The sequence below is a fragment of the Rana temporaria genome, chromosome 4 (assembly GCF_905171775.1).
Source record: "Rana temporaria chromosome 4, aRanTem1.1, whole genome shotgun sequence".
Classification (NCBI taxonomy): Eukaryota; Metazoa; Chordata; class Amphibia; order Anura; family Ranidae; genus Rana; species Rana temporaria.
In genome coordinates, this window is record NC_053492.1 from 12,907,366 (window position 1) to 12,923,365 (window position 16,000).

A 16,000-nucleotide genomic window follows, 5' to 3' on the forward strand; every position below is an offset into this window, starting at 1 on the left:
TACCAGAGGTAAGCTGTAATGGGCCAAAAGTATTGGACTTGTTCCCAGTAGATAGCGTTCTCCAATGGCAGGGAAAGTGAGTGATCAGATGGAACGAACTCAATGGGCACAAAGGCCGCAAAGCTCAGCGTGGATACCCAAAAAGAAGAGAGACTCACATAGTGTGTATCGTATGGTGAATCAGATTTAATAACCAAAATGGTAACTTACAGTTTAACCACCTGAGGCCCACGCTATAGCCGAATGACGGCTACAGCGCAGACCTGAAAATTGACGTCCGCCCCTTTCCTCGCTCCTGAGCGTGCAGCAGGGAAACTCTGTGCTGGCCGTGTCCCTTGGACACAGCCAATCACAGATCGCCGTGAACGGCCAATCGGAGTGGCCGTTTGGTAGGCAATCTGTGCGGCCAATGAGAGATGATCTCATATGTAAACATATGAGATCATTTCTCATTGCCGGCTCACACAGAGACAGCGTCCTGTCTCTGGAGAGGAGACCGATCTGTGTCTCTTGTACACAGGGACACAGATCGGTCACCTCCCCCAGTCACCCCCCTTCCCCCACAGTTGGAACACTATGCCGGGTACACATTTAACCCCTTCCTCACCCCCTAGTGTTAACCCCTTCAATGCCAGTCACATTTATACAGTAATTAGTGCATATTTATAGCACTGATCGCAGTATAAATGTGAATGGTGCCAAAAATGTGTCCGATGTGTCCGCCATAATGTCGCAGTCCCAATAAAAATGGCAGATCGCCGCCATTACTAGTAAAAAAAATAATTATAAAAAATAATAATTCTGTCCCCTATTTTGTAGGCGCTATAACTTTTGCGCAAACCAGTCGCTTATTGCGATTTTTTTTTATTTTTACCAAAAATATGTAGAAGGATACGTATCGGCCTAGACTGAAAAAAAATAAAGTTTTAAAAAAAAAAAAAAAATGGGCTATTTATTATAGCAACAAGTAAAAAATATTGTATTTTTTTTCAAAATTTTTGTTTATAGCGCAAAAAAAAAAAAAACGCAGAGGTGATCAAATACCACCAAAAGAAAGCTCTACTAAAAAAAGGATGTCAATTTTGTTTGGGAGCCACGTCGCACGACCGCGCAATTGTCAGTTAAAGTGACGCAGTGCCAGAAGCTGAAATTTCACCTGGGCAGGAGGGGGGTATATGTGCCCAGTAAGCAAGTGGTTAAAAGAGTAACAAAAATCCGTATAGGACAATGGAGAGCCGGGCGGCATGCGATCTCCCGTTCAGAGCGATGACGTCAGCACGTCTACCTCCCGACGTACATTTCGCTATAAGATAGCGTGCCCATTGAGTTCGTTCCATCTGATCGCTCGCTTTCCCTGCCATTGGAGAACGCTATCTACTGGGAACAAGTCCAATACTTTTGGCCCATTACAGCTTACCCCTGGTAAGCATACAACTTTATAGGTGGTGGTGCACAGGTGTGGTTGGTGACACATTGTGGTTCTGCTGTTTCCTCCCACAGGATTTCTCTTTGCTCACTGGTTGCTGCACTGTGTATCTAACGCCTTGTACACACGGTCGGATATCAAACAAACTTTTGCTTGGGATTTTTGTCCGAAGGGAGTTGGCCGGTCACACCCATAGCATACACACGCTCGGACTTTTCTGCAAACTTTTCTAAAACTTTCCCAACATCACGTGGTTTTTCTGCTCTTTACCGCCACCCTTTGGTTAACTTCTGCTATTGTTAGTTGATTTTAATATTGGTTCTGAGCATGCGTATTTGCACTTTGTACAAAAGTCCGATGGCTTGCTGTACACACGGTCGGACTAGGCACCATCTGACTTTTGTTGACGTAAAGTTTGCAGACTCAACTTTTTGTCCGATGTAACCCGAAAAAGTTGGTCCGATGGAGTGTACACACGATCGGACAAATTTGAAAACTTGCAGATTTTGAAGTTTGTTGGCAAAAAGTCCGACCGTGTGTACGGGCCTTTACTATAGGACTATCATATCGATTCATCAGTGATTGGATATTCCTTTTTTGTTGGATTACATATGGACTATATATGCACTTTGATTTATTTATATTATATGTTTTTTTCTTTATGTTTCACATTACATTGGTTATTGATTTGTCAGCTTTGGCACTCATGGTAATTCACTTTATCATTTTTTGTGTTGCGCAGCTCTACTTTTTCTTTTTTTTGTATTTGTTACTGGATAATGTCCCAGAATTCCCGGCACCGCTCACCTCTCCTGTCAGCAGCTCCATCATCTTCTTGGTGACTTCTAGAATTTTCTGCATGTTGTGTCTCTCGGGTTTTAGGGACTCACACGGAGGCACTGTGATGGTCATATGATCACCTGACTTCAGAAGAGAAAATCTCTGTATTGAAAAACCAAATAGGAATATCATGTTAGAATCCCAGAATCCTCCTCACCTCTCCGGTCAGGTCTGTGTATTATTAATTGAGATAAGAGTGATGTCATGTGACCTCCCAGAATCCTCCTCACCTCTCCGGTCAGGTCTGCGTTTTATTAATAGCGATAAGAATGATGTCATGTGACCTCCCAGAATCCTCCTCACCTCTCCGGTCAGGTCTGTGTTTTATTAATAGAGATAAGAGTGATGTCATGTGACCTCCCAGAATCCTCCTCACCTCTCCGGTCAGGTCTGTGTTTTATTAATAGAGATAAGAGTGATGTCATGTGACCTCCCAGAATCCTCCTCACCTCTCCGGTCAGCAGGTAGATGATCTCCAGGGTGAGGTTTAGTATCCTCTCAGTCATGTGACTCCGGTCCTCCTCCATCCTCATTGGTGAGGTCATGTGATCTATGCAGGTTTCTCTGTAGATGGAAAGTGTAGAATTTTATGGACAGTATTGGTTGTACAATATTAGGTGTCAGCATACCAAGATCAGTTTGTCGATGGCCCCTTCCTGTTCCAACATTACTGCGCACCAGCGCACAAAGCAAGGACTATAAAGACATGGATGAGCAAGCTTTGAGTGGAGGAACTTGACTGGCCTGCACAGAGTCCTGCCCTCAACCCGATAAAACACCTTTGGGATGAATTAGAGTGGAGACTGTGAGCCAGGCCTTCTCATCCATATCAGGACCTGACCTCACAAATGCACTTCTGGAAGAATTGTCAAAAATTCCCATAGACACACTCCTAAACCTTGTAGACAGTCTTCCAAGTAAAATTGAAGCTGTTATAGCTGCAAAAGGTGGGCCAACTCAATATTGAACCCTACGGACTAAGACTGGGATGTCATTAAAGTTCATGTGCATGTAAAGGCAGGCGTCCCAATACTTTTGGTAATATAGTGTATGTGTATCATCTGCTGGAGATAAAAGACGTCACAGTGACTATGGAGGAAGAGGACGGACATGACGAGGTTACTGGGTGTAAATAGAAAATAAGATCTTATTACCTCCCCTGCTGCCACTTCCAGCAATGTCTTCTCTCTACTTCCTCCCAACTCGCCTCTCACCCGAAACTTCCAATTTAAAGTTGACATCACTTCCTGTCTGTCTTCCATAGAGACTTTGTGTCTGAGTAGACGTGAGATCACCACCTTGTGAAGCTCAAAGGAACTGCAGTCCTGAGAAAGTTTTTTTATACTATGAGCAAGACCTTGTCATTGTTGCCAAGATGCTTCAGGACACTCCCGGGATTTTGGCTACTGTCCCATTGTGTCCTCATCCTGCAGGTTCCAGTACACTGTACAGAGTGTCAGTGAGGTGATGACTGCTGGAACACTCTCTGGGTTCCATCACCAGGCACTGCCATTCAGGCCCGTCGCTACAGAACAGGTAAAACAAACAATTGCTTGGGGCCCCGAGCTAGCCTGGGGCCCCCCCAACTTCCTCTTCCCAGGCTGTAGCATGGCCGAGCTCCTCTTCCTTCCACCTGGAGTCCTGTCAGTCCGGCCAGGAACACAGGAAACTGAATCTCCTGTACCGCACGATACCCGGGGCCCGGCCCGGGCACTATCTGATAGGGGACTGGGGAAGAGGAGCTCGGCCACACTACAGCGGCAGCCTACAGGGAAGAAGGGGAGGTAAGAATCGAAAAAAAAATTAGTGTAGCATTAACGTAGGTTTTGCATGCGGGGGGGGTGCTTGGGGGCCCCCACTTTGCTTGGGGCCCCCAAATTCCTTCAAACGGCCCTGCTGCCATTATACCAAACTATTGGAAGCAGTCATCTCCTCCCTGATAGTGAAAGTATAACTCCGACATCAGCAGAGAAGCAGCGGGAGTGTGGGATCGGGTAAGTACCACCACTAACCACCAATGCTGGGCTGTGGTTAGACTTTCTTCTCACTGATGCTAATGATAGGACTTATTTTATCTCACTGAGAACCAATGATTGGACTATTTTTTACCTTACTGACACTGAGGATGGGACCTATTTTATTCGCCTGGGAGACCCCACCACTTAGTTTACTTTAACAATTGGAGATGTAATTTTTGGTGAGTGAGCAACACCAATTGAGTCCATCAGTTGGTGTTTTTTTTTTCTTTCACTGGCAATAGATGTCATTCATTGTGATTGATGTGGATCTGCATTGCTGGATGATGGATTTGCATTGTGGGACTTGTGAAAAAGTGTCAGTGGGCCAGATTCAGAAAGAGATACGACGGCGTATCTCCTGATACGCCATCGTATCCCTGAGTGCGCTCGGTCGTATCTATGCGACTGATTCAGAGAATCAGTTACGCATAGATATCCCTAAGATCCGACAGGTGTAAGTGTCTTACACCGTCGTATCTTAGGCTGCATTATCAGGCTGGCCGCTAGGAGGCGCTTCCGTTTGTTTACGCGGGGAATATGCAAATTACTATTTACATAGATTCAGAAACGAACGACCGCCCGGCGCTTTTTTTTACGTCGTTTGCGTTCGGCTTTTTCCGGCGTAAAGTTACCCCTGCTATATGAGGGGTATGTGCGGTGTATCCTATGTTAAGTATGGCCGTCGTTCCCGCGCCGAGTTTTTAAATTTTTACGTGGTTTGCGTAAGTCGTTCGCGAATACGGCTGGATGTAATTTACGTTCACGTCGAAAGCAATGACGTTTTGCGGCGGATTTTCGAGCATGCGCACTGGGATGTTTTCACGAACGACGCATGTGCCGTTAAAAAAAAAAAACGTAAAATACGCGGGGTCAAGCCAAATTTTAATAAAACACGCCCCCAACATCCCCATTTGAATTAGGCGGGCTTACGCCGGCCCACATACGTTACGCCGCCGTAACTTAGGGCGCAAGTTCTTTCTGAATACGGAACTTGCGCCCAAAGTTACAGCGGCGTAACGTATCTAGGATACGTTACGCCGGCCGGACAGATACGCTCAGGTATCTGAATCCGGCCCAGTGTGTTTAATTGTGAATGACTAAGTGTACGATGTTTCCCTTACTCATCCACATACAAGGATGTCCCCAAAATCGATAGGCCAGGGTTATGGGGAATGGTGCCTTGTCCTCATCAACATGGGCACAATCTGCTCTGCCAGGGGGTTCTCCCTGGCATGGTTTGCCCCCATGCTGGAGGCATGTGGCTTAGTATGGTTTGGGGGCATACACCCTCACCCTGCCAGGGTGTATGATCTAATAAGGGTTTGGTAGGGATTTTAGGGGAAATCACATGCATTGTTTGCATGGGGTTTCTCCTTGAAATCCATACCAGACTTAAAGAGAATGGTATGGATCTTGGAGGGACCAAACATTTTTATTTTTTTTTGCGTGGCATTTCCTTGACACCCATATCAGTCCCTCATAAAGCTTAAGGGTCCAGCGTGTATTTTTAGGGGGAACAACATGCTATGTAGGATAAGGGTCTGGTATAGCCACTTCAGCTCCAGCGGGATACTCTTAACTCGCTTCAATTTGCGTGGTTATATCGGGATGAGGCATCATACCAGTATTGTTTTTTTTTAAAAACAACGGTCTGCTTTCTTGAAAAAGCAATCCTAGCAGCTAATTAGCCACTGGATTGCCACTGGGAGACCCAAGCAACCAGCCGGCAGAGAGGAGGACAGAACTCTTTCACCAGGTCCTGCACTTCTGTATACAGCCACGGAGAGGTGGTCTCTGCCCCCTCCCTTTCCCGTCTCAGCAGTTGACAGCAGAGAGGAAGACAGAACTCCTCCTACAGATCCTGCACCTCTCTCATCTCCACCTCCCCTGGTCTCAGCATCCTCCAGACACTGCACTTATGCTTATCAGCTGTGCCCCCAGCTACTTCCCAGCAGCAGAACAAGGTTAAGGGTGCACTATGATGTAGGGCAGGGGTCACCAACCCCCAGGCTGCAGACCGGTGCCGTTTTGTGGCCTGTTGATGCCCGGACCACACAGCAGGAGATGAGCGGTGACCGCGGTCCACACAGCGCTATCACAGACCACGGTTACCGCTCACCTCCTGCTGTGCGGCCAAGCCCGAGATTCCTCTCCCCGACTCCTACACCTGCCCGGCCAATGATGTCATCCCATTAGTAGGATAGGGGGTGGGAGGAGCTGCAGATCGAAATGAAGATCTCCTCCCAAATCAGTCACGGAGGGGTTCCGTAAAATAAATAAAACCTCCATAGTGTAAAATCTTAAGGGTTTTATTTTTTAGAAAAAGTATTGCACTTACATCAAAGATTATTAAAATCGCATAAATTCAACAAGCCGGCCGGCTCACAATGCAGCCATGGTCCGGGACTGGCACAAAGATGGTAACATTATCACATCGCTCCTCCCTACGTGTTTCGTCAAAGATGATGTCGTCCTGGGGCGCGTGAATTTTTGCATGAATTCGGACCTAGAACTGAGCCAAAGACGTACAGGACTCTGCTCTGCAGCTACCCCATACGCCATTGAGAGCTGGTCACAATCTCCTGTCATGTGAATTTAATGTGGGGGGAAAACCACATCCAATTCGCACTAGTGTGATCCCAGCCTTAAAGTGGTTGTAAACTCTGTACTAAAACTTTTACCTACAGGTAAGCCTAGATTAAGGCTTACCTGTAGGTGCTGGAAAGATCTAAACCTCCACAATTTAGGAGCTATTTACAATCAAGCCGTGTGCTGTTGTCTTCGGCGCATGCGCACTTTAGAAAGGGCACAATCGTGCTGTTTCTAAAGGCGTCATGCAGTGGCTGGCGGCTCCTGCACGCATGCCAGTCACAGAGCCGGAGTTTGTGGCCCCGGAAGGAAGAGGGGTGAAGATGGGCGCTTCCAGCCAGCGGTGACATCGCAGGCTTTGGTTTCAGGTAAGTGACACATAATGGGCTACGATGCATAGTAGCCCATTATGCTTTACCTTTGCAGGAAAATAAAGAGTAAGTAAAAACCATCACGGTTTACTTCCTTTTTAAGTAATTGTAAAGACTTTTTTTTTCTATTAAAATAACAAACATTTTATACTTACCAACCCTGTGCAGCCTGGATCCTCCTCCTCTTCTCTGGTCCCTCTTTGGCTTTCTTGGTACCTCCCTCCTGGTGAGTGCCCCCACAGCAAGCAGCTTTCTATGGGGGCACCCGAGCCAGGCCACAGATCCCTGTGTCCATTCAGACATGGAGCCATGTTTCATCCCCATCCAGGGTGGATAAAAATCTGATTTAAAAAAAAATCTGATTTTTTTATTTAAATCGGATTTCTTTGATTTAAATCTGATTTTTTTTAATATTTTTTATTTTAATAAAATGCTTTTGGAGTAAACATCTATCGAAAGATAGTTTTCAATTTAAGATACATGAATACATTAATTTATTCAGCATGAAATAGAGCTTAGTTATGTAGCATGAGGCTGTATAATCTGTAATATTTACATTTTTGGTAAACTCAATAAATCCAAGCTCTGTAAGCTGAGATAACATGCACTGCATTGATGCATTCACACAATTTCACAGTAACAATAAGATAAAACTAGGGTTGTACCGATACCGATACTAGTATCGGTGGCGATACCAATCATTTGCAGGAGTATTGGTACCCGTGCAAATGCTCTGATGTTTGATCCAATAACTGTTGTATTGGGCCAGGCATGCTCAGTGTAGCAAGGAGGGCGGGCAGCCTCACAGGTGATTGGTGTTATGGTGGGGGGAGGTACAAGCATCGATCTCCCTGTACAGCTTTCAATAAAGCATCGGGCAGTCCCTTTTCCTCCTCTCCATCCTGAGGCTGCCAGATGCTTTATTGAAAGCTATACAGGGAGATGGGTACTTGTACCTCCCCCCACCACCGCACCGATCATCCCCCGTGTCCTTCTCCCCTGGCTCTCTGGGTCCCCCGTCTGCTCCTCACTCTCTCCATCTCCTCGTGTGGCCCTCGCTCTCTTCGGGTCCCCCATATGGTCCTTGCTCTCTCCGAGTCCCCGTATGGTCCTGGCTCTCTCCGGGTCCCTGTGTGCTCCTCTCTCCAGCTCCCGCGTGTGCTCCTTGCACTCTCCGTGTCCTCCTCTGGTCCCCCGTGTCCTCCTCTGGGCCTCCCTGCCCCAGATCTGTCATGATAGATAGCGGAGGAAGGAGCCGGTAAATCTGTAATTTCACTGGCTCCTTCCTTTTCTGAATGCACAGTCAGTGATCACTTACACTGTCCATTCATAACTGAGCATAGTAAACTCTGTCTCCTGTCCATTCATCTTCAGTGTCCTCAGTCCCTTACCCTGTCTCAAAGGGGAGATGTCAGGGGTCTTACAATTAATATTTAAAGGTAAAAAAAAAAAAAAAAACACACCAACACCACCCACCCCGTCCCCCCAAAAAGCATTGTAAAAAAAAAAAAATATATATATATATAAATTGCAAAGAATACTAAAAAAACTACTGACACCTCCTCAGTGCCCATTAGTGCCTCCGAATCAGTGCCACCGTCACATGACATTAAAAAAGTATCGGAAATCGGTATCGGCGAGTATCGGTACTTGTACTCGGTCTTAAAAATTATGATTTAAATCGGGATTTAAATTAAGCCATTTTACTAGTGATTTAAATCAAATCCACCCTGGCACCATTCCCTCTCTCTCCCCTGATTGGCTAACTGACTTTGATTGACAGCCGTGGGAACCAATGGCACTGCTGCTGTGTCTCAGCCAATCAGGGGGGAGAGTCCCGGATGGCCGAGGGACTAATCTTGGACATTGTTGGACAGAGAGGGGGCTCAGGTAAGTATTCTGCCTTTACAACCACTTTACATCCAGGGGCCACTAGACCACTCATTAGGCATGAGTGCACAGACCATACAAGAGGAGCCTGGCCAGGCTATGGTGAAGGCTGTGCTACAGCTAACTTGATGGATGCTGGCTCGTGCAGTGCAGGGAGATATCGGGCCCCTGTCAGATACAGACCCGGTCACCTGAATGATCTCATCAACCGGTGTATGCCAAAGGAAGGCACCCATCCTCCGCTTCTCAGGTCTACCACTGGTGCTCCTACATTCTGATCAGTGCCCCCAAGAGCGATCTGTTAGCGATGGGGGCACTGTTGCATGCTCACTCCCGAGCCCCGCTCTATGCGCCCATAAGACACACAGCCAAGGCTTAGTCCTGCCCCCCACTCTCTCCTTACTAGCTGTGATTGACAGCAGTGGGAGCCAATGGCTTCTGCTGCTGTGTCTCAGCCAATGAGGAGAGAGAGACCCAGGAGCACTAAGGCTCTGGTTCACAGCACTGGATTGAGAGGGGGCTCAGGTGAGATTTTTAGGGGGCAGCAACACAGAGAAAGATAAAAAAATATATAAAGGTAAAATATTATTCAGCATTTACAACCACTTTAAATGTGGGAAAAATTGACAAAATTAGGATCATAAAAAAACCACAACAACCCAGACTACGAAGAAGGACTGATGATATATGTGATATCTATGGATGAATGTGCACAAGATCAACCACAACAAAACAGTGCTTTGAAAGAACCTATAAGAAAATGTCACACTTACTGCCCTGGCCTGCTAGAGCTGAGAATGAAGCTAGCCCCGGTGAAAGGGGAAGGATAAAGGAATATGGGTCATGGCAGGATATGCCATATAGTAACTAGGGTTGTCCCGATACCACTTTTTTAGGATCGAGTACAAGTACCGATACTTTTTTTCAAGTAGTCGCCGATACCGAATACCGATACTTTTTTAAATGTGTCCCCCCATGCCATGTCCCCCACGTATGCAGCCATGTCCCCCTAGCCATGTCCCTCCAGCCATGTCCCTCCAGCCATGTCCCTCCAGCCATGTCCCTCCAGCCATGTCCCCCATACCTTTGCCGCCGAAAGCCGCCGCATGGAGAAAATCACAGCATTCATTTGAATAGCTGTTTTGCCCGCGCGTAGACACTCCCCCTTGCTCGGGATTGGACAGATCACGATCACCCATCCAATCCCGGGCAAGGGGGAGTGTCTATACGCGCGGGAACACTATAGCTATTCAAATGAAAGCTGTGATGTTCCCGCGCAGTGTTTAACCCATGCGGCGGCTTTCGATGCAGCGGCGCGATGCGGCGGCAGGGGGGGAAGTATTCTATTTAGGTATCGGGGGTATATGCGCGAATACGAGTACTCCCGCAAATACTCGGTATCGGTCCCGATACCGATACTGGTATCGGTATCTGGACAACCCTAATAGTAACCCAACTGGATAAGTATGGAATGAATAACCATAGGCTGGTATGCACATCCAATTCTTCATTTAACCCTCTAGAGGAGAGACTGTCAAGCTGAAAAATCCAAAAGTTCTCCTGCGCACATAATCCTTTGAAACGTTCCCCTTTCTGGTATTGAAGAAGGGGTGGACTGAATGGCAAAAGCCTTCGGTGATGAATGGTCTGTGTTGTGATGGGCAAAAGAAGTGCCTGGCAATGCTGTATTTAGGAGAACCTTGTTTGATGCTCCTTCTATGTTCTTTGACTCTGGTCCGAAATGATCTTCTAGTTCTGCCTACATATCGTAGACCACATGGACAAGTGAGGCAGTATATAATGTAGGTCGAGGAACAGGTGAGGAGCTCATTGATAGCATACATCCAATCCTTAGAGTTATGGAAAGATTTCAGACCTTGAGGGATGTGTTGACGTGTCAGGCATTTGAGTTTTTTGCATCGGTACATGCCAGTCATATCTAAAAAAATCAGTGTCAGGAATCAGCAGCGGGGATGGCCAAATCTGCTTAGCTATACCAAGGAAACTGGGAACATACCATATATATTTAAAGTAATGCCGCACACACACGATCATTTTTCGGCATTAAAAAAACGTTGTTTTTCAAAAATGTCATTTAAAATGATCGTGTGTGGGCTTCACATCATTTTTCAGGTTCTGAAAAACGACAAAAAAAATTCGAACATGCTGCATTTTTTAACGTTGTTTTTAACTATGTCGTTTTTCGTGTTGTAAAAAATGATCGTGTGTGGGCTAAAACGACGTAAAAAATCCGCGCATGCTCAGAAGCAAGTTATGAGACGGGAGCGCTCGTTCTGGTAAAACTACCGTTCATAATGGAGTAAGCACATTTATCACGCTGTAACAGACAAAAAAGCGCAAATCGTCTTTTACGAACACGGAATCAGCTAAAGCAGCCCAAAGGCGAATGGAACTTCCCCTTTATAGTGCCGTCGTACGTGTTGTACGTCACCACGCTTTGCTAGATAATTTTTTAAACGCGATGGTGTGTAGGCAACATCGTTTTAATGATGAAGTTGGGAAAACTTTGTTTTTTCGACATGCTGAAAAACAACGTTTTTCTTTCATGCTGAAAAATGATCGTGTGTACGCGGCATTAGATTTATTTACAGTGAAACCAAAATCCATTCAAACACCAGGAAACAGCAAACATAAAGATATACAGTATGTGAACCAAAAACACAATAACAAAATACCCAACTAAACAACCTAACCGAGTAACAGGAATAATAACTAGCAAACAACTATATACAAATGGGGAACACGGAAAGTCAGGGTAAAACTGGGAGGTGTGGGGAACTCATAGGAACCAAAACTGTGATCAGGAACAAGGGGGGAGTATGAACAATGCAGCAGGGTTTCTGGGTAGGGTATACTGAAGGGCAAAGAACATGATCAAGAGCAGGAACAGTATAAATGGCTAGCAGTATCTGGCAGCAAAGCAAAACACTGGAGCAAGGGGTAAATGTAGAGGAGGAACTGAGGTTCTCGTGCACAGCCAGCGGTGTGCACGAGAACCTCAGCTCTTCGGAGGCTCTCACTCCTCATTGGCTGAGACAGCAGCAACCACTGTCAATCACAGCCAGTGATCCAATGAGAAGAGAGAGGAGGTGGGGTCCATACTCTGTGTCTGAATAGACACGTACAGCAGTGGCTCGGAAGCGAGCCTGCTTGGGTGCACCGATAGCAAGTTCTTTGCGCTTGGGTCACTTGGTAGGAGGGAGGTGCCAGGAGCGCTTGTGGGGGAACAGAGCAGAGGAGAATCGGGGTTGCTCTTTGCAAAACCAATGCACAGTGCAGGTAAGGTGAATCCCCCCAGAAACGTGTCCCCTTCCTTCAGCACACATCAGTTGATGACATCATTCAGGTGGGTGGGTCTGTATCTTTCAGCGGCCAGTATCTCCCTCCACTGCACAAGCCAGCATCCATCTAGTGAGCTAGAGCAGGGTCTTCATAACAGCCTGGCCTCTTGGATTGTCTGTGCACTGAGTGGTCTGGTGGCCCCTGGACTTATGGATAACATACCATCATTTTTTACTAGTTTTGTGAGTGTTTTACCTTATTTAACCTCTTGCTGACTGCCCCACTTACATATACTGCGGGGCAGCGGCTCCTGTGCTCAGAATCACGTCCAGGTACGTGATTCTGCACTTCTGGGTCTGCGGCACGCATGCATGCTGCCCGCAACCTGTTCCTGCTGTGATTGGACACAGCGGGAGTCAATCAGCAGGTCTGGTGGACCCGATGTCTGCCAGGACCAGCCAATCATTCCTGACATAGGCATAATGGCAGTCTGGCTACAAACAAGGCAGATCGCAGTTCTGTTAGTAGGGAAGATGCTTAGCAGGAACACGGATCTCTTCCATCCCACAGTTAAAACACCTCCCCCACCATTAGAAAGCACCCCCTAGAGCAGGGGTGGGCAATTATTTTTTCGATGGGGCCACATGAGAAACTAAAAATATTTTGGAGGGCCGGGCCAAAAGGCTAAACTCAATACTGCATAAAATCAATTGTATTTCTTTATAAAAAGCAGTAAATATCATTGTTGGAAAACTGGGGGACAGAGGCTGGGGACATGGCACAGGAGGGGGACAGAGGCTGGGGACATGGCACAGGAGGGGGACAGAGGCTGGGGACATGGCACAGGAGGGGGACAGAGGCTGGGGACATGACACAGGAGGGGGACAGAGGCTGGGGACATGACACAGGAGGGGGACAGAGGCTGGGGACATGACACAGGAGGGGGACAGAGGCTGGGGACATGGCACAGGAGGGGGACAGAGGCTGGGGACATGACACAGGAGGGGGACAGAGGCTGGGGACATGACACAGGAGGGGGACAGACGCTGGGGACATGACACAGGAGGGGGACAGACGCTGGGGACATGACACAGGAGGGGGACAGAGGCTGGGGACATGACACAGGAGGGGGACAGAGGCTGGGGACATGGCACAGGAGGGGGACAGAGGCTGGGGACATGACACAGGAGGGGGACAGAGGCTGGGGACATGGCACAGGAGGGGGACAGAGGCTGGGGACATGGCACAGGAGGGGGACAGAGGCTGGGGACATGGCACAGGAGGGGGACAGAGGCTGGGGACATGGCACAGGAGGGGGACAGAGGCTGGGGACATGGCACAGGAGGGGGACAGAGGCTGGGGACATGACACAGGAGGGGGACAGAGGCTGGGGACATGACACAGGAGGGGGACAGAGGCTGGGGACATGGCACAGGAGGGGGACAGACGCTGGGGACATGACACAGGAGGGGGACAGAGGCTGGGGACATGACACAGGAGGGGGACAGAGGCTGGGGACATGACACAGGAGGGGGACAGACGCTGGGGACATGACACAGGAGGGGGACAGAGGCTGGGGACAGGCAGCCACTGTTTAATCAATAACAATTGATTAAACAGTGGCTGCATGTGATGGCACAGTGGCTGCGTGTGATTGGCACAGTGGTTGCGTTTGATGGGCACAGTGGCGACAATTGATGGCACAGTGGCTGCGTGTGATGGGCACAGTGGCAACAATTGATGGCACAGTGACTGCATGTGATGGCACAGTGGCTGCATGTGATGGCACAGTGGCTGCGTTTGATGGGCACAGTGGCTGCGTGTGATTGGCACAGTGGCTGCGTTTGATGGGCAGACTGGCTGCGTGTGATTGGCACAGTGGCTGCGTTTGATGGGCACAGTGGCTGCGTGTGATTGGCACAGTGGCTGCGTGTTATTGGCACAGTGGCTGCGTGTTATTGGCACAGTGGCTGCGTTTGATGGGCACAGTGGCTGCGTTTGATGGGCACAGTGGCTGCGTTTGGGCACAGTGGCTGCATGTGATTGGCACAGTGGCTGTGTTTGGGAACAGTGGCAACAATTGATTGCACAGTGGCTGCGTTTGATGGGAACAGTGGCTGCGTGTGATTGGCACAGTGGCTGCGTGTGATTGGCACAGTGGCTACGTGTGATTGGCACAGTGGCTGCGTGTGATTGGCACAGTGGCGACAATTTATGGTGGCGAAGTGGCTGCGTGTGTTGGCACAAGTGGCTGCGTGTGTTGGCACAAGTGGCTGCGTGTGTTGGCACAAGTGGCTGCGTGTGTTGGCACAAGTGGCTGCATGTCTTGGCACTAGTGGCTGCGTATGATGGGCACAGTGACCCCTCCCGGCCCTGCCTACTGTTATCACCGCGGCGGGGAACATAACAGGAGGGGGACAGAGGCTGGGGACATGACACAGGAGGGGGACAGAGGCTGGGGACATGACACAGGAGGGGGACAGAGGCTGGGGACATGGCACAGGAGGGGGACAGACGCTGGGGACATGACACAGGAGGGGGACAGAGGCTGGGGACATGACACAGGAGGGGGACAGAGGCTGGGGACATGACACAGGAGGGGGACAGACGCTGGGGACATGACACAGGAGGGGGACAGAGGCTGGGGACAGGCAGCCACTGTTTAATCAATAACAATTGATTAAACAGTGGCTGCATGTGATGGCACAGTGGCTGCGTGTGATTGGCACAGTGGTTGCGTTTGATGGGCACAGTGGCGACAATTGATGGCACAGTGGCTGCGTGTGATGGGCACAGTGGCAACAATTGATGGCACAGTGACTGCATGTGATGGCACAGTGGCTGCATGTGATGGCACAGTGGCTGCGTTTGATGGGCACAGTGGCTGCGTGTGATTGGCACAGTGGCTGCGTTTGATGGGCAGAGTGGCTGCGTGTGATTGGCACAGTGGCTGCGTTTGATGGGCACAGTGGCTGCGTGTGATTGGCACAGTGGCTGCGTGTTATTGGCACAGTGGCTGCGTGTTATTGGCACAGTGGCTGCGTTTGATGGGCACAGTGGCTGCGTTTGATGGGCACAGTGGCTGCGTTTGGGCACAGTGGCTGCATGTGATTGGCACAGTGGCTGTGTTTGGGAACAGTGGCAACAATTGATTGCACAGTGGCTGCGTTTGATGGGAACAGTGGCTGCGTGTGATTGGCACAGTGGCTGCGTGTGATTGGCACAGTGGCTACGTGTGATTGGCACAGTGGCTGCGTGTGATTGGCACAGTGGCGACAATTTATGGTGGCGAAGTGGCTGCGTGTGTTGGCACAAGTGGCTGCGTGTGTTGGCACAAGTGGCTGCGTGTGTTGGCACAAGTGGCTGCGTGTGTTGGCACAAGTGGCTGCATGTCTTGGCACTAGTGGCTGCGTATGATGGGCACAGTGACCCCTCCCGGCCCTGCCTACTGTTATCACCGCGGCGGGGAACATAACAGACAGCGTTCGTTTGAACAGCTGTTTTCCCCGCTGCGCATAGACACTCCCCCTTGGACGGATCTGTCCAATCGCGAGCAAGGGGGA